We start from the raw sequence: 27,090 nt of genomic DNA, 5'->3' as shown, positions 1-27,090 counted from the left end.
GGCCATTTTATTATGGGCGTGATCCAGTGGGTCATATTATTATGGGCGTGTTCCAGTGGGCCATTTTATTATGGGCGTGTTCCAGTGGGTCATTTTATTATGGGCGTGTTCCAGTGGGTCATTTTATTATGGGCGTGTTCCAGTGGGTCATATTATTATGGGCGTGTTCCAGTGGGTCATTTTAATATGGGCGTGTTCCAGTGGGTCATTTTATTATGGGCGTGTTCCAGTGGGTCATATTATTATGGACGTGTTCCAGTGGGTCATATTATTATGGGCGTGTTCCAGTGGGTCATTTTATTATGGGCGTGTTCCAGTGGGTCATTTTATTATGGGCGTGTTCCAGTGGGTCAGTTTATTATGGGCGTGTTCCAGTGGGTCATATTATTATGGACGTGTTCCAGTGGGTCATATTATTATGGACGTGTTCCAGTGGGTCATATTATTATGGGCGTGTTCCAGTGGGTCATTTTATTATGAGCGTGTTCCAGTGGGTCATTTTATTATGGGCGTGTTCCAGTGGGTCATATTATTATGGGCGTGTTCCAGTGGGTCATCTTATTATGGGCGTGTTCCAGTGGGTCATATTATTATGGGCGTGTTCCAGTGGGTCATATTATGGGCCTGTTCCAGTGGGTCATTTTATTATGGGCGTGTTTCAGTGGGTGATTTTATTATGGGCGTGTTCCAGTGGGTCATATTATTATGGGCGTGTTCCAGTGGGTCATATTATGGGCCTGTTCCAGTGGGTCATTTTATTATGGGCGTGTTTCAGTGGGTCATTTTATTATGGGCGTGTTCCAGTGGGTCATATTTTTATGGGCGCGTTCCAGTGGGCCATTTTATTATGGGCGTGTTCCAGTGGGTCATATTTTTATGGGCGTGTTCCAGTGGGCCATTTTATTATGGGCGTGTTCCAGTGGGTCATATTTTTATGGGCGTGTTCCAGTGGGTCATATTATTATGGGCGTGTTCCAGTGGGTCATATTATTATAGGCGTGTTCCAGTGGGTCATATTATTATAGGCGTGTTCCAGTGGGTCATATTATTATGGGCGTGTTCCAGTGGGTCATATTTTTATGGGCGTGTTCCAGTGGGTCATATTATTATGGGCGTGTTCCAGTGGGTCATTTTATTATGGGCGTGTTCCAGTGGGTCATTTTATTATGGGCGTGTTCCAGTGGGTCATATTATTATGGGCGTGTTCCAGTGGGTCATATTATTATGGGCGTGTTCCAGTGGATCATTTTATTATGGGCGTGTTCCAGTGGGTCATTTTATTATGGGCGTGTTCCAGTGGGTCATATTTTTATGGGCGTGTTCCAGTGGGTCATATTATTATGGGCGTGTTCCAGTGGGTCATATTATTATAGGCGTGTTCCAGTGGGTCATATTATTATAGGCGTGTTCCAGTGGGTCATATTATTATGGGCGTGTTCCAGTGGGTCATATTTTTATGGGCATGTTCCAGTGGGTCATATTATTATGGGCGTGTTCCAGTGGGTCATATTATTATAGGCGTGTTCCAGTGGGTCATTTTATTATGGGCGTGTTCCAGTGGGTCATTTTATTATGGGCGTGTTCCAGTGGGTCATATTATTATGGGCGTGTTCCAGTGGGTCATATTATTATAGGCGTGTTCCAGTGGGTCATATTATTATGGGCGTGTTCCAGTGGGTCATATTATTATAGGCGTGTTCCAGTGGGCCATTTTATTATGGGCGTGTTCCAGTGGGTCAGTTTATTATGGGCGTGTTCCAGTGGGTCATATTATTATGGGCGTGTTCCAGTGGGTCATATTATTATGGGCGTGTTCCAGTGGGTCATATTATTATGGGCGTGTTCCAGTGGGTCATATTATTATGGGCGTGTTCCAGTGGGTCATATTATTATGGGCGTGTTCCAGTGGGTCATATTATTATGGGCGTGTTCCAGTGGGTCATTTTATTATGGGCGTGTTCCAGTGGGTCATATTATTATGGGCGTGTTCCAGTGGGTCATTTTAATATGGGCGTGTTCCAGTGGGTCATTTTATTATGGGCGTGTTCCAGTGGGTCATATTATTATGGACGTGTTCCAGTGGGTCATATTATTATGGGCGTGTTCCAGTGGGTCATTTTATTATGGGCGTGTTCCAGTGGGTCATTTTATTATGGGCGTGTTCCAGTGGGTCAGTTTATTATGGGCGTGTTCCAGTGGGTCATATTATTATGGACGTGTTCCAGTGGGTCATATTATTATGGGCGTGTTCCAGTGGGTCATATTATTATGGGCGTGTTCCAGTGGGTCATATTATTATAGGCGTGTTCCAGTGGGTCATTTTATTATGGGCCTGTTCCAGTGGGTCATATTATGGGCCTGTTCCAGTGGGTCATTTTATTATAGGCGTGTTCCAGTGGGTCATATTATTATGGGCGTGTTCCAGTGGGTCATTTTATTATGGACGTGTTCCAGTGGGTCATATTATTATGGGCGTGTTCCAGTGGGTCATATTATTATGGGCGTGTTCCAGTGGGTCATATTATTATGGGCGTGTTCCAGTGGGTCATATTATTATGGGCGTGTTCCAGTGGATCATTTTATTATGGGCGTGTTCCAGTGGGTCATATTATTATGGGCGTGTTCCAGTGGGTCATTTTAATATGGGCGTGTTCCAGTGGGTCATTTTATTATGGGCGTGTTCCAGTGGGTCATATTATTATGGACGTGTTCCAGTGGGTCATATTATTATGGGCGTGTTCCAGTGGGTCATTTTATTATGGGCGTGTTCCAGTGGGTCATTTTATTATGGGCGTGTTCCAGTGGGTCAGTTTATTATGGGCGTGTTCCAGTGGGTCATATTATTATGGACGTGTTCCAGTGGGTCATATTATTATGGGCGTGTTCCAGTGGGTCATATTATTATGGGCGTGTTCCAGTGGGTCATATTATTATAGGCGTGTTCCAGTGGGTCATTTTATTATGGGCCTGTTCCAGTGGGTCATATTATGGGCCTGTTCCAGTGGGTCATTTTATTATAGGCGTGTTCCAGTGGGTCATATTATTATGGGCGTGTTCCAGTGGGTCATATTATTATGGGCGTGTTCCAGTGGGTCATATTATTATGGGCGTGTTCCAGTGGGTCATATTATTATGGGCGTGTTCCAGTGGATCATTTTATTATGGGCGTGTTCCAGTGGGTCATTTTATTATGGGCGTGTTCCAGTGGGTCATATTTTTATGGGCGTGTTCCAGTGGGTCATATTATTATGGGCGTGTTCCAGTGGGTCATATTATTATAGGCGTGTTCCAGTGGGTCATATTATTATGGGCGTGTTCCAGTGGATCATTTTATTATGGGCGTGTTCCAGTGGGTCATTTTATTATGGGCGTGTTCCAGTGGGTCATATTTTTATGGGCGTGTTCCAGTGGGTCATATTATTATGGGCGTGTTCCAGTGGGTCATATTATTATAGGCGTGTTCCAGTGGGTCATATTATTATAGGCGTGTTCCAGTGGGTCATATTATTATGGGCGTGTTCCAGTGGGTCATATTTTTATGGGCATGTTCCAGTGGGTCATATTATTATGGGCGTGTTCCAGTGGGTCATATTATTATAGGCGTGTTCCAGTGGGTCATTTTATTATGGGCGTGTTCCAGTGGGTCATTTTATTATGGGCGTGTTCCAGTGGGTCATATTATTATGGGCGTGTTCCAGTGGGTCATATTATTATGGGCGTGTTCCAGTGGATCATTTTATTATGGGCGTGTTCCAGTGGGTCATTTTATTATGGGCGTGTTCCAGTGGGTCATATTATTATGGGCGTGTTCCAGTGGGTCATTTTAATATGGGCGTGTTCCAGTGGGTCATTTTATTATGGGCGTGTTCCAGTGGGTCAGTTTATTATGGGCGTGTTCCAGTGGGTCATATTATTATGGGCGTGTTCCAGTGGGTCATATTATTATGGGCGTGTTCCAGTGGGTCATATTATTATGGGCGTGTTCCAGTGGGTCATATTATTATAGGCGTGTTCCAGTGGGTCATATTATTATGGGCGTGTTCCAGTGGGTCATATTATTATAGGCGTGTTCCAGTGGGCCATTTTATTATGGGCGTGTTCCAGTGGGTCAGTTTATTATGGGCGTGTTCCAGTGGGTCATATTATTATGGGCGTGTTCCAGTGGGTCATATTATTATAGGCGTGTTCCAGTGGGTCATTTTATTATGGGCGTGTTCCAGTGGGTCATATTATTATGGGCGTGTTCCAGTGGGTCATTTTATTATGGGCGTGTTCCAGTGGGTCATATTATTATAGGCGTGTTCCAGTGGGTCATTTTATTATAGGCGTGTTCCAGTGGGTCATTTTATTATGGGCGTGTTCCAGTGGGTCATTTTATTATGGGCGTGTTCCAGTGGGTCATTTTATTATGGGCGTGTTCCAGTGGGTCATATTATTATAGGCGTGTTCCAGTGGGTCATATTATAGGCGTGTTCCAGTGGGTCATATTATTATGGGCGTGTTCCAGTGGGTCATATTATTATAGGCGTGTTCCAGTGGGTCATTTTATTATGGGCCTGTTCCAGTGGGTCATATTATGGGCCTGTTCCAGTGGGTCATTTTATTATAGGCGTGTTCCAGTGGGTCATATTATTATGGGCGTGTTCCAGTGGGTCATTTTATTATGGACGTGTTCCAGTGGGTCATATTATTATGGGCGTGTTCCAGTGGGTCATATTATTATGGGCGTGTTCCAGTGGGTCATATTATTATGGGCGTGTTCCAGTGGGTCATATTATTATGGGCGTGTTCCAGTGGGTCATATTATTATGGGCGTGTTCCAGTGGGTCATATTATTATGGGCGTGTTCCAGTGGGTCATTTTATTATGGGCGTGTTCCAGTGGGTCATATTATTATGGGCGTGTTCCAGTGGGTCATTTTAATATGGGCGTGTTCCAGTGGGTCATTTTATTATGGGCGTGTTCCAGTGGGTCATATTATTATGGACGTGTTCCAGTGGGTCATATTATTATGGACGTGTTCCAGTGGGTCATATTATTATGGGCGTGTTCCAGTGGGTCATTTTATTATGGGCGTGTTCCAGTGGGTCATTTTATTATGGGCGTGTTCCAGTGGGTCAGTTTATTATGGGCGTGTTCCAGTGGGTCATATTATTATGGACGTGTTCCAGTGGGTCATATTATTATGGGCGTGTTCCAGTGGGTCATATTATTATGGGCGTGTTCCAGTGGGTCATATTATTATAGGCGTGTTCCAGTGGGTCATTTTATTATGGGCCTGTTCCAGTGGGTCATATTATGGGCCTGTTCCAGTGGGTCATTTTATTATAGGCGTGTTCCAGTGGGTCATATTATTATGGGCGTGTTCCAGTGGGTCATTTTATTATGGACGTGTTCCAGTGGGTCATATTATTATGGGCGTGTTCCAGTGGGTCATATTATTATGGGCGTGTTCCAGTGGGTCATATTATTATGGGCGTGTTCCAGTGGGTCATATTATTATGGGCGTGTTCCAGTGGGTCATATTATTATGGGCGTGTTCCAGTGGGTCATATTATTATGGGCGTGTTCCAGTGGGTCATTTTATTATGGGCGTGTTCCAGTGGGTCATATTATTATGGGCGTGTTCCAGTGGGTCATTTTAATATGGGCGTGTTCCAGTGGGTCATTTTATTATGGGCGTGTTCCAGTGGGTCATATTATTATGGACGTGTTCCAGTGGGTCATATTATTATGGGCGTGTTCCAGTGGGTCATTTTATTATGGGCGTGTTCCAGTGGGTCATTTTATTATGGGCGTGTTCCAGTGGGTCAGTTTATTATGGGCGTGTTCCAGTGGGTCATATTATTATGGACGTGTTCCAGTGGGTCATATTATTATGGGCGTGTTCCAGTGGGTCATATTATTATGGGCGTGTTCCAGTGGGTCATATTATTATGGGCGTGTTCCAGTGGGTCATATTATTATGGGCGTGTTCCAGTGGGTCATTTTATTATGGGCGTGTTCCAGTGGGTCATATTATTATGGGCGTGTTCCAGTGGGTCATTTTAATATGGGCGTGTTCCAGTGGGTCATTTTATTATGGGCGTGTTCCAGTGGGTCATATTATTATGGACGTGTTCCAGTGGGTCATATTATTATGGGCGTGTTCCAGTGGGTCATTTTATTATGGGCGTGTTCCAGTGGGTCATTTTATTATGGGCGTGTTCCAGTGGGTCAGTTTATTATGGGCGTGTTCCAGTGGGTCATATTATTATGGACGTGTTCCAGTGGGTCATATTATTATGGGCGTGTTCCAGTGGGTCATTTTATTATGAGCGTGTTCCAGTGGGTCATTTTATTATGGGCGTGTTCCAGTGGGTCATTTTATTATGGGCGTGTTCCAGTGGGTCATTTTATTATGGGCGTGTTCCAGTGGGTCAGTTTATTATGGGCGTGTTCCAGTGGGTCATATTATTATGGACGTGTTCCAGTGGGTCATATTATTATGGGCGTGTTCCAGTGGGTCATTTTATTATGAGCGTGTTCCAGTGGGTCATTTTATTATGGGCGTGTTCCAGTGGGTCATATTATTATGGGCGTGTTCCAGTGGGTCATTTTATTATGGGCGTGTTCCAGTGGGTCATATTATTATGGGCGTGTTCCAGTGGGTCATATTATGGGCCTGTTCCAGTGGGTCATTTTATTATGGGCGTGTTTCAGTGGGTGATTTTATTATGGGCGTGTTCCAGTGGGTCATATTATTATGGGCGTGTTCCAGTGGGTCATATTATGGGCCTGTTCCAGTGGGTCATTTTATTATGGGCGTGTTTCAGTGGGTCATTTTATTATGGGCGTGTTCCAGTGGGTCATATTTTTATGGGCGCGTTCCAGTGGGCCATTTTATTATGGGCGTGTTCCAGTGGGTCATATTTTTATGGGCGTGTTCCAGTGGGTCATATTATTATGGGCGTGTTCCAGTGGGTCATATTATTATAGGCGTGTTCCAGTGGGTCATTTTATTATGGGCGTGTTCCAGTGGGTCATTTTATTATGGGCGTGTTCCAGTGGGTCATATTATTATGGGCGTGTTCCAGTGGGTCATTTTAATATGGGCGTGTTCCAGTGGGTCATTTTATTATGGGCGTGTTCCAGTGGGTCAGTTTATTATGGGCGTGTTCCAGTGGGTCATATTATTATGGGCGTGTTCCAGTGGGTCATATTATTATGGGTGTGTTCCAGTGGGTCATATTATTATGGGCGTGTTCCAGTGGGTCATATTATTATAGGCGTGTTCCAGTGGGTCATATTATTATGGGCGTGTTCCAGTGGGTCATATTATTATAGGCGTGTTCCAGTGGGCCATTTTATTATGGGCGTGTTCCAGTGGGTCAGTTTATTATGGGCGTGTTCCAGTGGGTCATATTATTATGGGCGTGTTCCAGTGGGTCATATTATTATAGGCGTGTTCCAGTGGGTCATTTTATTATGGGCCTGTTCCAGTGGGTCATTTTATTATGGGCCTGTTCCAGTGGGTCATATTATGGGCCTGTTCCAGTGGGTCATTTTATTATGGGCGTGTTCCAGTGGGTCATTTTATTATGGGCGTGTTCCAGTGGGTCATATTATTATAGGCGTGTTCCAGTGGGTCATATTATAGGCGTGTTCCAGTGGGTCATATTATTATGGGCGTGTTCCAGTGGGTCATATTATTATAGGCGTGTTCCAGTGGGTCATTTTATTATGGGCCTGTTCCAGTGGGTCATATTATGGGCCTGTTCCAGTGGGTCATTTTATTATAGGCGTGTTCCAGTGGGTCATATTATTATGGGCGTGTTCCAGTGGGTCATTTTATTATGGACGTGTTCCAGTGGGTCATATTATTATGGGCGTGTTCCAGTGGGTCATATTATTATGGGCGTGTTCCAGTGGGTCATATTATTATGGGCGTGTTCCAGTGGGTCATATTATTATGGGCGTGTTCCAGTGGGTCATATTATTATAGGCGTGTTCCAGTGGGTCATATTATTATGGGCGTGTTCCAGTGGGTCATATTATTATGGGCGTGTTCCAGTGGGTCATTTTAATATGGGCGTGTTCCAGTGGGTCATATTATTATGGGCGTGTTCCAGTGGGTCATATTATTATAGGCGTGTTCCAGTGGGTCATATTATTATAGGCGTGTTCCAGTGGGTCATTTTATTATGGGCGTGTTCCAGTGGGTCATATTATTATGGGCGTGTTCCAGTGGGTCATATTATTATGGGCGTGATCCAGTGGGTCATATTATTATGGGCGTGTTCCAGTGGGTCATATTATTATGGGCGTGTTCCAGTGGGTCATATTATTATGGGCGTGTTCCAGTGGGTCATATTATTATAGGCGTGTTCCAGTGGGTCATTTTATTATGGGCGTGTTCCAGTGGGTCATATTATTATGGGCGTGATCCAGTGGGTCATATTATTATGGGCGTGTTCCAGTGGGTCATATTATTATGGGCGTGTTCCAGTGGGTCATATTATTATGGGCGTGATCCAGTGGGTCATATTATTATAGGCGTGTTCCAGTGGGTCATATTATTATGGGCGTGTTCCAGTGGGTCATATTATTATGGGCGTGATCCAGTGGGTCATATTATTATGGGCGTGTTCCAGTGGGTCATATTATTATGGGCGTGTTCCAGTGGGTCATATTATTATAGGCGTGTTCCAGTGGGTCATATTATTATGGGCGTGTTCCAGTGGGTCATATTATTATGGGCGTGTTCCAGTGGGTCATTTTAATATGGGCGTGTTCCAGTGGGTCATATTATTATGGGCGTGTTCCAGTGGGTCATATTATTATGGGCGTGTTCCAGTGGGTCATATTATTATAGGCGTGTTCCAGTGGGTCATTTTATTATGGGCGTGTTCCAGTGGGTCATATTATTATGGGCGTGATCCAGTGGGTCATATTATTATGGGCGTGTTCCAGTGGGTCATATTATTATGGGCGTGATCCAGTGGGTCAGTTTAGTTGTGGGGTTTGTCTTCATCCCCTTGCATGTATGTCCAACACAACATTAATAAGTTTATGACTGTGATCTTGTAATGAAATGACTTTAATTACATCCTTTTACACATGATTGGACGCTGCATTAGTATGGAATGGACACTCAAAAACAGCTTTGTGTAGTTCGTGAGGCTTGTGTCTCTAAATAACGAGGGATGGTTTTAATCCGAGGGTCGACAGTCCTGATAGGGAGCCTGCTGTTTGTCTGAGCTGAGGATGAGGACATCACTTTGACACTGGCATTTTCACACGTCGCTGGTTTGTCAGCATGACAGGCACGAGCTCTGTAGCGCCGGATTACGGTCGCATGTGTCTGTGGGCGGTCTCTGCACACCACGCCACGTCTCTTGATTTCTCTGTCATTTCTTTAGGTTTGAAACGTCTCCGCGCTGAGAAGAAAGTGTAATGAAGCTCTTCCTGTAAATGAGAGAATAAGGGCGACGTCTTATTGACATATTGCAGTGAATATTTATTTTGGTGTCACAATCACTGGTTTCACAGTCAAGGTAATGTGCTGGTCCCAAGGCAGAAGTCACAGCGGATGGCGCTGTCCATGGTGCTGAAACAGAAGTCACAGCTGATAGTGCTGAAGTGGAAGTCACAGCTGACGGTGCTGTCCATGGTGAGGCATACGTCACAGCTGAGAGGTGCTGTTTGTGGTCCTTGGGTGGGGGGGGAGGTGAGGGATTAGAGAGAGAGAGAGAGAGAGAGAGAGAGAGAGAGAGAGAGAGAGAGAGAGAGAGAGAGATAATGAGAATATGTTAGAAAAATTCCTGTTAACCATAACTGTTCAACCAGTCTATGTGTTTGACTCAGTGACTGATGTATGGAATGAATATGAATGTCAATGGAACACATCGATCAAACTAGTCTTGTAGTCTCACGTGCAGCATGTATGATGTGGCTGTGTCAATGTGAAAGGCACATTCACAATGGCACTTCTGCAAATGTAAGGACTCAGAAAATAAGATGAAATATTTATTAAGATGTTTATAAATATATATTAATATGGGGTGGGGGCTTCCATTTAGTATTGACGGATGAGATTTGTCAGGAGACTGAACAGAATATGTTGTCAGTCAGTATAAATGCAGGGAGAGGGGGTTGAACACTGCAGTTGTTTATTGCTACAGTTTTATTTATGTGCTGTTTATATCTTTGCATTTTTCATATAGTGAAATATAAAGGCAGGAGGTTGACACGCTTGGTCTGAAAAGTGCTTGTGTTTTGCCTGTTCGTATGCACTTACACACCTATACTGATTCCAACAGCAGAAACTCTTGAGATGAATTTGGTTTGCTGGATGTGAGTGTGTATGTTTCCATGTGTATGTGTGTGTACTGTATTTTGTTTGTGGTTTGCATGTTTTATTAGTAGATGGAGGGCTCTTAATAATTTGCCCTCTTTTCCTTCTCTCTCTCTCTCTCTCTCTCTCTCTTGCTTCCATGTCTCTCTCCTTTGCTCTTATTTGAGTGGCTTGTTTAGTTGCCGTCCTCAGGTACAGAACAACCGTGAGCCCTAACGGGTGCCATTTTGTTTCAGCGCCGTTGCGGTGTTGCCTGCTTTGAGCTGGGCTGTGGTGAAACTGAGAGCAGTGTGAGAGCCGCATGCTGGTAGGGCTCTTAGGTGCAGTGCTGTGACTGTTCATCAGAGCTTTGCTCCCAGGCAACCCTGTCGCCTGGCAACCCTCTGCCAGTTTGCAGAGACTGAGGAGACATCAGGAAGGAAGGTGAGAGAGAGAGAGAGAGAGAGAGAGAGAGAGAAAGAGAGAGAGAGAGAGAGACATTTATCCATCTCAGACATTCTCTCAGCATGTTTTTCCATTTTTGTCAGTTTAATTTGTCCCTCCATCTTCATGGTGCGTTTATGTCTTCATAACAGACAGTGAGCTACTTAATGCCCACTTCTCAGAAAGCAAAGTGAGGCGATAATTTACGGTATCGCCGTACGTGTGTACGTCTTGGGGAAATATCGCCTCAGAAAAGCATCACGCAACAGGGCGACCATTTTGCTTTCACAGCTGGTTTTCTTGGCAGTCCAGGAGGAAAGAGGCCCTGCAGCTGAAATGCTAAAGATTGCTGGCCTCTCTGTACCACGGGGTAATGTGGCAGCCATTTCAGAGCTGAGTGATGGAATCAAGTGTGTGTGTGTGTGTGTGTGGTGTGTGGGTGTGTGTGTGCGTGTGTGTGTGCACCTCCGTTTCAGAACTGTTATATACCTCAACTGCAATTACCCAGTGACGACTGGTTACAGCACAGCAATCAGCAAACCATTACCACTTCATACACACCCTTGACTGGCACCTTCTTTCTTCTTCTGTTTGTTTTCTACCTCCTCCCTTTTTTCCTTTCTCTCTCTCTCCCTCTCTCCCCCTTCTTCTCTCTCTTTCTCTCCCTCTCTCCCCCTTCTTCTCTCTCTCCCTCTCCCCTTCTTTCTCTCTCCCTATTTCTCCTTCCTTCTCCCTCTCCCCCTCTTTCTCCTTTCCTCTCTCTCCCTCTCTCCCTTTCCATCTCACTCTCCTTTCCTCCCTCTCTCACTCCTCTCTTGTTCTCTTTCTCTTTCTTTCCCTCTTCTCCCTACCCCTCTCTCTCTATTTCTTGTATCTGAATCTCCCTGTTTCTAAATGCGTGGTCATCATGGTCTAGACGTTTCCTCTCCTGTTTTTCACTTGCGTGGAGTGACATTGAAATGTTTCTTTGATCGGACACGTTTGTGGATGTGCTTGTGTCTGATTGCCCGACTGTCTGGCTCTTTTCTCTTCTCTTCCTTCATCTTCTTGCTGTGTCCTTCACATTTTGTCCTGTTCCACAGACCACATGATTCTGACCTTTTGACATCTCATATTATACTTCCAGGGATAAATCTAAAGGCCTATTTTAGCTTGAATCACAGAGGATGCAGACAAGGGCTGTTTAACCATGCCCTGTTCTGGCCTCTACAGTGTTGGAGATGGGAGAGGGGGAGGAGGGAGGAGAGAGGAGAGGGGGAGGATAGTGTAGCTCCACCCACAGTTCAGTGTGTACACTCACATGCTCCTATTAAAGGCAGTGATTGGCTGACTTCATCAGGGAAGTGAAGCTTGATTTGAACATGATTTCATACATATATGAAAATGAATGTTGAATGAATATTTATTTATTTATCTTGACGCTGTATTGGTTTTGTAATCTCGGTGCTGTAATCTAAGTTTTCTTATTCTTATTCTTTTTCTTTGAGCTTTGGGCATTGAGCCTCAGTCTGTGCTCCTGTGAAAGTGACTAAGTACGAGAAAACCGATCAGGGACAGAAGAAAGATCAAAGAGGAGGAAAATACAATCAACCAGAGAACGACTGGCACATCTCTCACTTTCATTTAAGAGTGTAAGTCACCAGGTTCACCTCCCTGCTGGAGGAGCAGGGGGAGAGTGTTCCCATGCCAGAGCATCGGCTAGTTCAAACAATCCCAAGCTGGGTCTGGTGAAGGAGTTGCAGACAGATGGCACATGGCACCCCGAGAGGAAGAATTGTGGAGGAACGGAGTGAAGAACACTCAGGAAGTGCAGGAATGTGTGAACGTTTCTAAAACACCGTTTGTGGTATGGTTCTCGGAGCTACAGCATACTACAGGCGACTACAGTTCCCAGAATGCCCAGATCACCACATAACTAAATCACCACTGCAGGATATTATTCTGACTCACCTGTGGCTCATTGGTGATGCAGTGTCACATATTACACTACATCTGATGTAGTGTCACTATTACATCTAACCCTGACCCTAACCTAACCCTAACACTGACCCTAAACCTAACCTAACTCTAACCCTTCAGATGGCGCCTTGCTACATTGAACTCCACCTAAATATATTCTATTAGCCAATGGGTTTGTTGTTATAGTAACAAAGAGGTTGTGTAGATTTGTCACTGGGGTTTGAATGATGGTGACATCACCCTTCTTCATCATATTCATATATTTTAATTCATATATTAAGCTCAGGATAGACATTACAGACAGGTGTATGAAATGTAGTAATATAGTAATGTAATGGATGAGATGGTTGGTGTGTAGAAAAGCAGTAAAATAAACTTGAATTAATTTCAGTTCCCTGGGATATTCCAGTAAACACACACACACACACACACACACACACACACACACACACACACACACACACACACACACACACACACGTCATAAACCAGGACGGGGAAAGAGATGAGCAGAAGAGAGCTCTTTTTTTGTCTATTTGATGTGATTATCTGAACATTTCTTCTTCTTCACTGTCATACAGTGTGCTACAGGGTTGTTATGAAAGAGCATCTCGCCCTCAGGCCTTGGTACTTTGTGCAGGAGAAGGGAGACCTCCCTCTGAAGATTCTGTCCCAGCGGTAGATTCTGTTCATCACTGAAGGCTTGACAAGATCCCATTCAGTGGTTTGAATGGTTCGTTTGAAAACGGCAGACACAGATGAAGACCTTGGTATGTCTAAAAGCGCACTCAAATGTGCACTCAAATACACTCAAACGTGCATTCAAATGCACCACTTCCTTTACCAGAACCTGCATAGCTTTGAGGTTATACTCAGAAGACCGAGAGGATATAAACACTAGTACCATAACCATGAACCACAGACACAAGTCTTGACTACCAGGGCTGGTTTATGCGACAGTGCCAAAGAGAGGCCCTTCTGTCTTAATGTGGGCTGAGTGACAGGTCTCAGATCAGGTGGGGACAGCAACCCTGGGAGGAGATACACAACGCCCTGCTGTTGTGGTGGCTGCAGCTCATACTGGGGAGTGTTTTAACACCAAGAGTCAGACCCAGCTTGAGCCCAGTTTCATCAGGCTGCAGAGATGTATCCATGTGCCACAGTTGCACTAGAGTTCAGCAGAATGAAGTGTTCTCCAAATTCATGTTTAGCATCACCAAAAAACAGATATCTGTCATCTGAACATTAGAAAAGATGTGTGTTTGTTATGTAAACGTAATGACCCAACATTATTCATTATATAGGCTACATAGGTGTTCAGTTAATATAAAGGTAATCATTTTTGTTTAGGTGTTGTCGTTTATGTAGGTGTTGAGTCATTGTGTAATTGTTGAGTTGATATGTAGGTGTTAGATTGTTATGTAGTTGTTGGGTTGATATGTAGGTATTGGGTCATTATGTAGTTGTTGGGTCATTATGTAGGTGTTAGATCATTATGTCATTGTTGGGTCATTATGAAAAAAAATTTAGCACGATTTTTTTGCATCAAATCATGATTTCGATTTTTTATCACGATATTCCATCCAAAAAACTTGGGGGGCTACAACGCTTTCTTTCCAAGCAGATTTTAATGAGTGACACTGATAAAGTGCTCTATTGCACTAAATATACAATATTTAAATATACAATATATACAGTATTTCTGTGACGGGCAGGTGTGAGCAACTAAAAAGGAAGCGATCACGCCAAGTCTCAGGGAAAGAGGATGGTTTAATAGAAAGTGTGGGGGGCCTCACCGCCTCACCGTGACAGACCCCCCCACCAAGCCGCACTCCCCTCCACTGGGTGTGTGGCACACAGCGGCTGCACACAAAACATGAAGGGGCAGGAAGGCAGAGACAGGCAGGAACACACCTCCTGCCGTCCAGGAGCTGGAACATAAAACACAAAACATTGGGCAGCTCACCTCCCCGGGGCGTGGTTTTGTGTTGTTAACGGCCCGGTCGGTCACAGGGCCCTCACGCCCTAACCGGCGTTTAGCCAGAGAGCCCCAAGGGTGTGCGGACGAGGAGCTACGACTCCTTTGTCGTCCTTAGTGTGTGTGTGGGTGCAGGTTACCTCCCCGAGGCGTGGCTACTTCTCCTCCTGGACCTACCTCCTCCCAGAGCTGACCCCGGCCCTTGGCTAGGGGTCACCCCAGCCTCCTGGGGAGCCAACCCCTGCCGGGGCCCCTCATCGCACGGTGGACTCCTCCACCCAACCCGGGAGCACCAGAGACCGAGACCCAGAGCACCCCCGACGCGGGCTAGGGAGCAGCCCCAAGGGCCTCCTGGTCACCCCGGGCAGGAGGGAGGATCTCCATCTCCAGCAGGAGCTTCTCAGACCGGAGCCCCATGGTCCCCAAACATCCGGGGGCCCCATCCCTCTAGGGAGGGGCTCTTCCTGACCAGGCTCCGGTCACCCCACAACACAAGGGGGCTCCTGCCAGGTGGAGACCCCCACAAGGTCCAGGAACACCACAACACCGCCAAGGGGAAGCACCTGCACAGAAACACACACACACACACACACACACACACACACACACACACACACACACACACACACACACACACACAAACACACACCAACATAAAACACAAACGCGCCTCAGACGCCCTCCGTGCCATACCCTGTGGCACGGGACCACAGCCCCCCCCAAACACACATTTAAGGGGAGGAGCATGCGTGGAATTACATGTAACAGTTGACAACACGCTAGGACAAAACACACACGCAAATACTAGACAAACAAAAAACGGTGTACAAACAGACAGACGGAACCCATCACATGCGCGCTCTGCTTACACAAACACACAGTGACGCGCGCCGCTCAGAGCCGCAGTCGCTCCCCACATTAAACACAAGACACACGGGGAGCGAGGCGACAGTGACGAGCAGCAACCGCGTCACACATAAAACATTCAACATAGAACATAACGAGCACGCACACTGGTCCACACGTCCGTCACCCGTACACACATACAAAACACACACGAGAGTCCACCAGGCAGACACCCTGGTCCTCGCCGTGCCACACACACACACAAGCGCACGGCGGAACTCTCGCAACATACAACGGACACGAAGAGCTGTCTCAGGGCAGACTGCCCTGGTCCTCGCCGTGCTACACACACACACACAAAACACAAAAGCACGGCGGAGCTCTTCAAACAAAACACCACGCAGACAAACACTTACCACGAGACATGACCACGAACGAAGGAGAAAGAAAAAGAGACTCGGCGGCTTCCGAAGGGTGGCTGGTTATTCTGTGACAGGCAGGTGTGAGCAACTAAAAAGGAAGCGATCACGCCAAGTCTCAGGGAAAGAGGATGGTTTAATAGAAAGTGTGCAAACCAAAAACCCGTGCATGGTTCCAGATTAAGGAAATAATGACCAGCGGTCAACTGGTACAAAGACAAGACATATATAGGCAAACAAACGACCTTCAGGTGAGACGGATCACGGGCTCCGCCCACCTGAGGGACGCACATGACGTCACCAGACAACAACAACAACAGCCGCTGTGGACGGAGGCGGCCGGTAGGGGGCCGCCTCACCGTGACAATTTCCCAGCACGTTAAACTTAATGAAGTTAAATATTTATACATATAGTCAAAATTATTCGACAGAATTCGCTTTTTTATCACATTATTTAATGGTTGGTTATTTTCAAAACGCCCAATCTTAACGTCTTCACGTTAACAAATACGAGCCTCTTGTAATTCCAGGACAAAACATGAAAGAACTGTTCAGTCAGGTAGCTATTTGTTGTGAAACAAAGTAGTTACAATTTCAAGCATTTTCAAGTACTTTAGCCTAAACTCGTCATCACCATTCACGATTTTATATTGTCAGCTCGCACACCCCTATGTAGGTGTTTGGTTATTATGTAATTGTTGGGTCATTATGTAGGTGTTTGTTCATTATGTAATTGTTGGGTTGATATGTAGGTCTTAGATCATTATGTAGTTGTTGGGTTGATATGTAGGTGTTGGGTCATTATGTAGATGTTTGGTTTATTATGTCATTGTTGGGTCATTATGTATGTGTTACATCATTATATAATTGTTGGGTTGATATGTAGGTGTTGGGTCATTATGTAATTGTTGGTTCATTATGTAATTGTTGTCAGGATTATGTCAGGATTTATAGGTTATCATAGGTGGAAATAAGGCACTAAACTACCAGTCTCCAGTCCTGACTCTCAAGTGCTGAGTTCTGAGTCAAATGACAATTTATTTTCAGTAGTTGTATGTATGTATGAAAGGTGCTATAGAAATAAAGATGATTTATATTATAAAAAGGGAAGGGCAGAAAAAACACAGCTCAAATGACCACTGCAATGCTTCACCAACTGCTGCTACATTGGACATCCATATTCATCCAAACACATATACACCCCCACACACATACACCCACACACATACACCCACACACCTTCATCCCAACATAAATTTACTCATATATGTACCCACACAGACAATCTCCCCAAGGGGAGGCCAGAGTTTTTTCTTCTCTATCTGAGTCAGTGAACACATCCAGCAGAACAATGAACTGATGGTTCACACCATCACCCCCCCCCCTCCACCCACTCCCCGTCTACCTATAATGGCTGCATGTGCATAACAAAGGGTGGCCTAATGGGATGCAAATGTCCCCAGAACTGCCCCCTGGTGGAGGCCAGGTAGAAAAGTTTGGAATTAAAATGGTGGTAGTCCTAGTGTTAAGACAGATGACAGTTGACAGATAAATCTGAAGTGAAGTCACGGGTGAACTTCCTGTCAAATTCCCATCAAATGTAATGATATTTCAAAAGTCAAAACCATCAAAGCAGCTGATGTAGCATATTTAAACTGGCATCATGAACACTTTTATATTTTGTTTTGATAAAAGGAAAAGTTCATACGAAATTAGATCAGACCAACTTCCGTTACAATAGCCGTTAATCCATATTTCATTATTAGCTAGCTGACCTTCACCCCACATTGTTGCTTTGGTGATCTTCACCCCACACGCTTCGCACATGGCAGTCATTTTTTTACTTTAGAGTTTTTATGGAAGCATTTGGTCATAATTTCACATGTCAATGGTGAGAAATACACCTGTGATTACTGTTTCCAAGTGGAGGAGTTCAGTGCTTCTTTATGGTGGCCAGGGTTTGATTGGGAAGCTATTATATGTATACATATATATAGAGAGAGACAGTAGATGTGGACGCAGTATCTGCAGGGCTGCAGCTCCAGATGGGGGACGTGTGTCCTCCAGATCTGGCTGCTCCCATGTGTCTAATACGATTTTTCACGCCTCCGTTTTGTCCCACGGAAACACTGCCAATAAAATTCCGCTCTGATCTTTCTCCATTTGGCTAAAGGTTCCACCCGTGATCGACATGCGATTCCTTTTGGCAGGATGTGAATGTACCCTGAACGCGCACCGGGGGCTGTGATAGGCTGCAGAATTCCCCTGGTTGCCTGGTGATATGCAAGCAGTGTCGGTCTCGGTTAAGTGACTCTGTGTTATTTTAACACTTGGAAATAATTTATGTTGAAAACGGGTTTGTGGGAGATCGCAAGTCTCGGGTTCAATTCCAAGGCCGTGATTTTAGTGTCAAAGTGAAGTTTGCTGGTCTCTTATGGTATTGTTGAGTCTAGCTGCAAGTCTTCAAGTTCGTGACTGGATTTTACACCTGTCAGTTGTTACACAGACATCAAGCTAGTGATGTGATGTGGGTGTGTGTGTGTGTGTGTGTGTGTGTGGGGGGGGGGGGGGGGGGGTTCAGAATCATGCATCCAGACAACAATATCACATAGTCACCTGGAAATGGTGGTAGGGATCAACTTTACACTCACTACAGTGGATGTACACTCCTGCAGTTTTATTTAGCATGACCTAGTTCTTGTTTGAAACCATCCATCTGACTTAAACCCACACTCTCTCTCTCTTTCTCTCTCTCTCTCCACCACCCTCTCTCTCTCTCTGCCTGTAATTACTATTGTATTAGCCATTATGCTCCCGATGCAGTGGCTTTATCTAAAGAGAATGTGGTGGTGGAACAGCTGGGCTCCACTGGTCTGGGACGGCAGTTCAGTGCAGACCAGAGACAGTGAGGTGATGGTTCTGGACACCTCTAATGCAGACATCTATACCAAGCGGCGAGCTGTGCGGGCCAAGAATGCTGAGGCCGGCCCAGTCTGTGTGGACGCCCGGTCAAACCTGGAGAAGCTGCTAGGTTTTTCTCCTCTAGGATGTGGTCCAAGCCTGGCAGAAGGTTCTGGAAGGTTTCTCAACATCGTGCAGTAATTTAGAGGTAAAAAGTCGGTCTTGGTTTTAACAACAAAATGAAACCTGTGTGTTGCTGTTGAATTCTGAATAGTCTGTCATCAGTTGCTGTCTGAGAAAAAACATGTAAAGACTGCTGTTCCACAGGGTGCTTGTAGCAGGGGCAGAAAAACATGTCATTACCTTCCTGGTGTTATTTGGTTATATGTGACTGCAAAAGAGCTTTAGAATTTGCATGCAGAGTTACAGACAGACGTTCGCCCCATGCTGTCAACATGCCCACCTATCACCTTTGACAAAAAAATAGAAAATTGCTGTGCAAATGTTCACACATGAAATGAACCATGTCACCACTGAATGACTAAAAGCACCAGGCCAAGCAGGGTACTTTAACACATGGAAATGTGTGTGTGTGTGTGTGTGTTCATGTGCAATTGTCTATGTGTCTGTGAGTGCATATGTGTGTGCATGTATGTGTGTGCACGTGTGTGTGCATGTGTATATTTGGGTGTGCTATTAACCAGTACACTACAGTGACTACAGTGCATCATGGTGGTGTTTTTGTAAAATAAGTCTCAGTAAAATAACGCCCCCTCGGACACTGATCCTAGATCAGCTCTAACAGCCGTATTTGGCCCATTCCCAAGTGCTGTTCAATCAGACTGCTTTGATTCAGCCAAAGACAATTGACCTGTCAGCAGGTCAGTGGGGGGGCGGAGCATCAGGTCAGTGGGAGGGCGGAGCATCAGGTCAGTGGGAGGGCGGAGCATCAGGTTAGTGGGAGGGCGGAGCATCAGGTCAGTGGGAGGGTAGTGCAGCAGGTCAGTGGGAGGGCGGAGCATCAGGATAGAGAGAGAAGGCGGAGCAACAGGTCAGTGGGAGGGCGGAGCAGCAGGTCAGTGGGAGGGCGGAGCAGCAGGTCAGCAATGCACTAATGCTAACAGCCCAGTGAAGCTTGGATGTTTCCAGTGAGCTGTGGATGGCTCCACCCTCTGTGGTCATGGCTCCACCCTCTGTCTAGTTCCACCCCCTCTGTGTAGTATCACCCCCTTTGTCTAGTACCACCCCCTCGTTGTAGTACTACCCCCTCGTTGTAGTAACACCCCTCTGTCTAGTACCACCCCCTTATTGTAGTACCACCCCTCTGTCTAGTACCACCCCTCTGTCGAGTTCCCCCCCCCTCTATGTAGTACCACTCCCTCTGTCTAGTACCACCCCCTCTGTGTAGTACATCTCTAGCATTGCATTTTTTCACCGGTCAGCTGTGTGATTCTCAACATGTGCTTTTTCAACATGTCGATCAAAACAACAGAGCATCCTGAAACTTACTCCTGACTTTCTCCCTGCTGTTTCTATCTCACTGTTAATCTCTCTCTGCTCCTCTGTCTCTCTGTTGATCTCTCTCTCTGCTCCTCTGTCTCTCTGTTGATCTCTCTCTCTGCTCCTCTGTCACTTGTTGATCTCTCACTCTGCTCCTCTGTCTCTCGTTGATCACTCTGTTCCTCTGCCCCTCTGTTGATCTCTCTCTCTCTCTCTCTCTCTCTCTGTTTGTCTCTCTGCCACATCTCCATCTGTTTTTTCAGTTCTTCTCCTGGGCAGCTGAAGAAATGAGAGGGAACAGCTGCAGTCCAGGTCCAGTTCCTGGGTAGGGAAGAGAGAGTTCACATGGGCGTGATTGGCATGGCCTGACGTGCTGGGATGAGTTCTGGACCTCCGAGGGTTCCTTCTCCCCATCTTCTGCCTATCAAACAGCTTCAAGCAGCTGCCAGCCCCGTGTGGAGGGTAACGAATAATATCTGCCCCTCCCACCCACAACCCGTCCATCTCTCTGATTGGCCCCTCGTGCGAGGGTGTGGCCCAGCCCACCTGGCTCTGCGGGAGCACTCTGCGTCCTGCTGACCCGTCGAGGAGTGTGAGGAGAACTTCTCCCTCCACGGTGCTCGACTCTCCTTGGCTCTGTACTTACTAAGTGTTGAAGGACTTTAAGCAGTTTCCATGTTAACTGCCCAGAAAGGAGCGGCTCAGCAGTTTTTCCCACACAGATTCCATTTGATTCGCACTGAGAGAACTGAACAGGCCTCCTCGAATCATCTGTATCTCAGCAGCTCCTGTCTGAGGGTCCGTGCGGACGCACGCATGTGTTTCTAAGTAAACAGGCCTGCTCGCTGCTGGATTAGCACGGCATCATCGCAGCCGTGTCTCATGCCCCCCCGCCCCTCCCCCCCCGCCCCCCCCCCCCCCCCCGCCGGGCCGCGGAGACAAAGTGTTCCAACCAGCTTCTCCTCTCCTCGCCTTTCTCCGCCAATTAGGATCACTGGGGGAGTGGAAGAGGCAGGCCGCCCTCCGCAGAAACATGCGGCGGTTAACTGTGTGCTCCATGCGTGCTGTGAGCTGTCAATACAATTAGAGTGTCTGTGCAGGCCCCGGGAGACTGGTGGTGCTAACACCCCCCCGAGACCCCCGCCGGGACCCGGGCTCGCTGGGTCAGAAATAACCAGACACAGCCTGCATGGAGTCCTCCTTTCTCCTTGTTTTTCTCTTTCTCTCTATCTTTCTTTTTCTCTGTCTTTCTCTTTCAAACTGTCATTACCTTCTCATAATTAAATATTCAGAAAAAATCTAATACAATATAAAAATGTCACATTTCTGTCACATGCATGAAGATGTTCAGTAGATGAATGTAGTAAATGACACCTGGGGCTCCTGGCCCACCCCCGTTTAGTCTCAGATAGACCTCACTAGAGTCTTGGTTTAGTCTCAGATAGACCTCACTAGGGTCTTGGTTAAGTCTCAGATAGACCTCACTAGGATCTTGGTTTAGTCTCAGATGGACCTCATTAGAGTCTTGGTTTAGTCTCAGATGGACCTCACTAGGGTCTTGGTTTAGTCTCAGATATACCTCATTAGGGTCTTGGTTTAGTCTCAGATGGACCTCACTATGATCTTGCTTTGGTCTCAGATAGACCTCACTAGAGTATTGGTTTAGTCTCAGATAGACCTCACTAGGGTCTTGGTTTAGTCTCAGATAAACCTCACTAGGGTCTTGATTTAGTCTCAGATGGACCTCACTAGGGTCTTGGTTTAGTCTCAGATAGACCTCACTAGGATCTTGGTTTAGTCTCAGATAAACCTCACTAGGGTTTTGGTTTAGTCTCAGATGGACCTCATTAGAGTCTTGGTTTAGTCTCAGATGGACCTCACTAGGGTCTTGGTTTAGTCTCAGATGGACCTCACTAGGGTCTTAGTTTAGTCTCAGATGGACCTCACTAGGGTCTTGGTTTAGTCTCAGATGGACCTCACTAGGGTCTTGGTTAAGTCTCAGATAGACCTCACTAGGGTTTTGGTTAAGTCTCAGATAGACCTCACTAGGATCTTGGTTTAGTCTCAGATGGACCTCATTAGAGTCTTGGTTTAGTCTCAGATGGACCTCACTAGGGTCTTGGTTTAGTCTCAGATATACCTCATTAGGGTCTTGGTTTAGTCTCAGATGGACCTCACTATGATCTTGCTTTAGTCTCAGATAGACTTCACTAGGGTCTTGGTTTTGTCTCAGATAGATCTCATTAGGGTCTTGGTTTAGTCTCAGATGGACCTCACTAGGATCTTGGTTTAGTCTCAGATAAACCTCACTAGGGTCTTGGTTTAGTCTCAGATATAACTCATTAGGGTCTTGGTTTAGTCTCAGATGGACCTCACTAGGGTCTTGGTTTAGTCTCAGATGGACCTCACTAGGGTCTTGGTTTAGTCTCAGATATAACTCATTAGGGTCTTGGTTTAGTCTCAGATGGACCTCACTAGGGTCTTTAGCAGCTGATGACTCCTGAATATTCATCTGGTTTTTAAACATGTTTTTGTGCATGATAACATATATATTCAGAAGATCAACCTTAGTCAGTCTGTTCTTGAAGGGCCACTTTCCTAATAAACACTCTTCTGTCCCTAAGTCACTCATAAAACTACACCAACAGCACAGAACAATAATAACAACAACAGTGTTTACCTGTGAACACTTAAACCGTTGCCATGACTGATTGTCCAATTCTGTGTTGAGGATTAACCCACACAGCTCATCTTGGCTTACTGTGAAAGCCTGTCTACCACACACACACACACACACACACACACACACACACACACACACACACACACACACACACACTGGCCTTCTCTGATCCTGTCCAGCCTTCGGACACTAAACACATCAAATCCTCTCTTTCGTTCTCTCTCTCCCTCTCTTTCTCTACCTCCAGAACAGTACACGCATGCCCTAATGCAGTGTATATAAAATAACAGTAACTTGTTGATTTGAGCTTTTACTAGACTGTGAACAATATGGAGGAATTTGGACAAAATGGATCAATTACTTTAATTCTAAGACTAAGATTTTTTTTATTTTTAATATAGACAAAAAACAACCACCTTAGATTTATATTGTTTATAGACTCACATTGTTTATAACTGTTCATAACTATACAATTCTTTATAATTAAAGTAGCATCCAATTATTCAACTTTCAATTATAAAGAAAGTTAAATTTTTTTGTGAAATTGTGTGCGGTGTAAATAAACATCAGTTCAACTCAAATTTAACAGAGACAAACCTGGACTAAATATGTCTTGAGGGACTCTTTTGATTGTATTGAATGTATTGATACATATCTCATTGGCTCCAGTATACATATCTCCATGACTCCAGTATACATATCTCTATGGCTCTAGTATACATATCTCTTTGGCTCCAGTATACATATCTCCATAGCTTCAGTATACATATCTCCATAGAGTCAGTATACATATCTCATTGGCTCCAGTATACATATCTCCATAGCTTCAGTATACATATCTCCATAGAGTCAGTATACATATCTCATTGGCTCCAGTATACATATCTCTATGGCTCTAGTATCCATATCTCATTGGCTCCAGTATACATATCTCTATGGCTCTAGTATCCATATCTCATTGGCTCCAGTATATATATCTCCATAGCTTCAGTATACATATCTCCATAGCTTCAGTAGCTATACATATCTCCATGGCTCCAGTATACATATCTCCATAGAGTCAGTATACATATCTAATTGGCTCCAGTATACATATCTCCATAGCTTCAGTATACATATCTCCATAGAGCCAGTATACATATCTCATTGGCTCCAGTACACATATGTCCATAGAGTCAGTATACATATCTCATTGGCTCCAGTATACATATCTCCATAGCTTCAGTATACATATCTCCAGAGGTGGGACCAAGTCAGTGTTTTGCAAGTCTCAAGTAAGTCCAAGTCTTTATCCTCAAGTCCCGAGTCAAGTCTCAAGCAAAGACAGTCAACTCAAGTCAAGTCTCGAGTCAAGACAGGCAACAGTCAAGTCAAGTCCCAAGTCTGAAACTTGGAATTTCAAGTCCTTTCGAGTCTTTTTTTTTTACAGGCACCAACGCTTTACGAATGCTACGCTTATGCGTTTCTTTACTCGTTTTGTTGGTGTCCGCCAGCCAAAAGATGACAGATCATTTACATTTTATCTTCTCTTAATTACATAAATGTACTTAAACAAGAATGTTTCGTTACATAATTTTACACGAAAATAGCAAGCTTCATCGTAAGCAAGATGCTGTCATTATGAATGGTTATTCTAAACATTTGGATAAAATGTTTAAATATAGACTAATAAAAGGTTAGGGTTATTTTTTCATTGTTTTCTGTTATTGTGGGGTCATGGTGTACTATTGTTACCTGGAGATTCAGTGGGGTCACATATTCTGATATTCTGATCCGTCAGAATTGGTGACCCCAGTTAAAAAGGCTCACCTGTACATCCCATTCATGATTTCTTTGTTGGCTGCAATGGTGAGGGGATGGTAAATCTTGTTTAAGTACATTTATGTAATTAAGAGACGATAAAATGTAAATATAAACATCTGTCATATTTTGGCTCGTGGACACCAACAAAACGAGTAAAGACGTAGCATTACGTAAAGCGTTTGTGCCTCTGAACAGAAACTGTGAAATAGCGCCCCCTGTGGTCACAAAACTCGACAGTCACAGAATCTGGTGTAACACCGGTCTGCGTCAGAAGGACGGAAATGAAATTAATGGGGTGCACTTTATAAATATTAATATGCGTTTTAAAATTTAGTTTTGGGGTAAAAAAAAATCAAGTCTTTGCAAGTAAACAGGTTCAAGTCCAATTCAAGTCCCAAGTTATTGGTGTAAAAGTCCAAGTCAAGTCTAAGTCTCTGAATATTTTTTCAAGTCAAGTCAAAAGTCTTAATATTAATGACTCGAGTCTGACTTGAGTCCAAGTCATGTGACTCGAGTCCCCACCTCTGCATATCTCCATAGAGTCAGTATACATATCTCATTGGCTCCAGTATACATATCTCTATGGCTCCAGTATACATATCTCCATAGCTTCAGTATACATATCTCCATGGCTCCAGTATACATATCTCCATAGAGTCAGTATACATATCTCATTGGCTCCAGTATACATATCTCCATAGAGTCAGTATACATATCTCATTGGCTCCAGTATACATATCTCCATAGAGTCAGTATACATATCTCCATGGCTCCAGTATACATATCTCCATAGAGTCAGTATACATATCTCATTGGCTCCAGTATACATATCTCCATAGCTTCAGTATACATATCTCCATGGCTCCAGTATACATATCTCCATAGAGTCAGTATACATATCTCATTGGCTCCAGTATACATATGTCCATAGAGTCAGTATACATATCTCATTGGCTCCAGTATACATATCTCCATAGAGTCAGTATCCATATCTCCATGGCTCCAGTATACATATCTCCATAGAGTCAGTATACATATCTCATTGGCTCCAGTATACATATCTCCATGGCTCCAGTATACATATCTCCATAGAGTCAGTATACATATCTCATTGGCTCCAGTATACATATCTCCATGGCTCCAGTATACATATCTCCATAGAGTCAGTATACATATCTCATTGGCTCCAGTATACATATGTCCATGGCTCCAGTATACATATCTCCATAGAGTCAGTATACATATCTCCATAGAGTCAGTATACATATCTCATTGGCTCCAGTATACATATGTCCATGGCTTCAGTGCACGTCAGAGTGATGGTGAAGATGTGCAGGTGTTCTGCCCCGTCCTGACACACCGTGTGCTCATTCATGTCCAGCGTGGAGCTCTGAACTCCGAACGACAGCTGTCCGGTTTGATAACGCGGTCTGATAAGAGCTTCCGAAGTTTCCCAGCTGGTCTGTGTGAGCCTGTCTGGACGCTGCTTTGTGCTGTGTGTCTCTTTGACCTTGACACATCGGGGTATTGTTAGAGAGACGCTGGGGCCTCCGTCTTCAGAGAGCTTCTGCCAGCCGGAATCTAGCGGTTGCCATGGTAAATCTTACTCTTGCCTCTGGAAACAGACGGGTGAGGTTAAAGCACGATCGCGCCGTGAGTTACACGGAGGCCATTAAGACAGCCAGGTCTGACCGTTGTGCCGCTGTTATCGGAGATTGCCAACGGGAAATGCTTGAGCCGTCTTCTCCGCTGTCAACACGTTGCTGCAGCCTGCTAGCGCTCCCCGTTAGCGCGCCCTACACAGCCCTGCTGTATGTTTTCACAGTGCTTTAATGAAATGATAGATGTTCTCCGTCTAGAACATCAGCACCCGTATCCATCTGCTGCTGCTTCAACGCTGTCTGCTGTGCCCCCACGTCCACCCCTGTGGATCAAAGCGTCGTCACCGGGCGTATTAAGGCGGCCGGGGCGCCGGGCCGTGGTCCGGACCTCAGGCCGCACCTCTCGGTGAAGCACGTCTTCCCTTCTGTGCCACTCATCATCACGGTCCTCTGTGCATCTCCTATCTCTGGCTCTGTTTCTATAGCCCTGCAATTGGCAGCGATCCCTCCAGTTCTGAAAGACAGGTCCTGACCCGGCGCTGAAGTACACAGGTATTACTAACCTTTCCTTTCTTGGCAAGCTGCTGGAACTTGTGCAGTTGAAGGAACACATGGCTTCGATTAACTCCATTGAACATTTT

The sequence above is a fragment of the Brachyhypopomus gauderio genome, unplaced genomic scaffold (genome assembly GCF_052324685.1).
Source record: "Brachyhypopomus gauderio isolate BG-103 unplaced genomic scaffold, BGAUD_0.2 sc188, whole genome shotgun sequence".
NCBI classification, from domain to species: domain Eukaryota; kingdom Metazoa; phylum Chordata; class Actinopteri; order Gymnotiformes; family Hypopomidae; genus Brachyhypopomus; species Brachyhypopomus gauderio.
This window is presented reverse-complemented; position numbering follows the sequence as displayed.